We start from the raw sequence: 1,937 nt of genomic DNA, 5'->3' as shown, positions 1-1,937 counted from the left end.
TTTTATTCTGTTTTTCCATGAAATATTCTCAATGATTAAGTAAGCGTCTATTTTGTATCGATTATGTATACAATACTTTTAATCGTTGTATGTATAAATGTTTTTGTAGTGCTTTTATGATTTTACCTGAAAAATCGAATAAAGCTTACTTTACTTACTTACTTACAACAACGGCAGGAACCGAACCCCGGCCAGACATTGGCGGGCATCACCAAAGGCACAAGACTTACCACCGAGCCATAGCACCATGGCCCCAAGCCAAACCAAGGGACCCTGCGAAAAAGCAGAGAGAGCAACCCAATGGGAGACGCCAAACATGGAACGCCACACGAACATGCGTGTCAACCTTGCGCAGGGGCCATGCCAAACCTCACGGGATAGTACCAACACCAGTATATGCGCCGCTGAAGCGAGCACTGAGGAGACACGGAACGCACAACAAACATGCGTGTCAACCACTGGCAAAAAGGCAACCCCAGAGCCCCCAGGAGGCAGCCGAAGTGAACACGCCCCATGAGCACCCGCTGAGCATGTGAACCACACACGAGGAAGAGGGCGTAAGGGAAGCCTGGCGAGCAACGGAGCAGGAGGAGGAGGAGAAACCACCGCCAAGGCCCATGGAGAAAAAGATATAAGCCAAAAGCCAACCTGGAGACCACAGAAGCAGCTCGAGAAGAAAGAACAGGAGCAACAGCCCCCGTAAACCCCAAAGGCCACACCAAACAGGACCAGGAACAACTGCGGAGGGCACAGAAATGTCCAAAAAAGCACAGCCCAATAATAGGAACAGAGAACCACCAGGTCGACAGCACCAGGTAAACCCAGGAGGAGACCCACCCAGGCACCAGCCCGACCATGCCCAATGACTGAAAACAGACCAGAAGAGGAGCCAAAAGATGAACCCTGGGCCGTAAGTGCCGGCGCCACCAAAGGCAGACCACTCAAAGAGCCAAAGCCCCATCCAAGAGTGAGGCACTGCCACAGAAAACCACCGCAGGAGCCGGGAATGGAAACAGCCACTCAGCGACAGCAAAACGTGCAACTTAAGAATAAAAAAATAAATAAAAAAACAACGTCCGAAAATCAACAGACACAGCATAAGCGGGACTCGAACCCAGGCCTTTGAGAGCAGACGCCACCAACGGGAAAACACCACCCAATGAGCCACTATACCCGTGAGACCCGAGAGCGTTGACAGAACACCCCCAAACACGCACCTGCAGGGCCCATGACACACAGGCTAAGCCACCGAAAAGGTGGACAGAAGAGCGGGGCACCGTCATAGCAACGAGCGAAGGGAACCGGGAATGGAACACCAGTGTAAATTCCAAAAGAAAACACAAGAGAGATCCCCCAAAAAAAGCGAATACTATCCTATACGCATTCCGTCCAATACATGAATGTCAAGCCAGGGATCGAACCAGGGACCTTCAGCACTGCAGACCAACGGCCTCCCAACTGAGCTATCACGACTCGCTTGCCGCATCACTGAGCGAAGCCAGGGAACCGGACCCGCCCACATTCGGAGCCCCGGGGGAGGAGCAGAACGCCACAGCCGCCCAGGCCGGAAAACGCGGGAAGAAGGACCCCGACCGGACCGTACACAGCCGCGGATGTCCAAGGACCGCACCCGCCCGGACGGCAAAGGTGAGCCGACAATATCCAGGCCATACGGAGGCCGGGCCCGAGGTGCGCAGCAAGGCAGGAAACAGGCGGAGCGGCCATAATGAGCATCAAAACACTCAAGAGACTAAAAGCTGCTGACCACAAACCCGAGCGGTGCAGCGAGACCCTTGGGAGCAGGCGCCTAAGGGCGCAGCAACACCCCCACCCCCTGAGTCACCCCAGCTACATTGCACGCGCTGCTCTGCATCAACCCTTACAACGACAGAGCTGCATAAAAATGCGCCCGATACATGGGAAGGAAGGGGACCTGG

The 1,937-nt window shown here is 54.2% G+C and overlaps 1 non-coding gene across 1 annotated transcript; it reads right to left on the bottom strand.

Moving 5' to 3' along the window:
• Positions 1-310: 310 nt before the first annotated feature.
• LOC147685216 (U6 spliceosomal RNA) lies at positions 311-417 on the bottom strand. The gene has a single exon (XR_015300837.1). It is a non-coding gene; the product is annotated as a U6 spliceosomal RNA (small nuclear RNA).
• Positions 418-1,937: the final 1,520 nt, after the last annotated feature.

The sequence above is a fragment of the Lissotriton vulgaris genome, chromosome 10 (genome assembly GCF_964263255.1).
Source record: "Lissotriton vulgaris chromosome 10, aLisVul1.2, whole genome shotgun sequence".
NCBI lineage: Eukaryota > Metazoa > Chordata > Amphibia > Caudata > Salamandridae > Lissotriton > Lissotriton vulgaris.
Note: the sequence above shows the minus strand (reverse complement) of the source record. Positions and strands in the feature narration are given on the sequence as shown.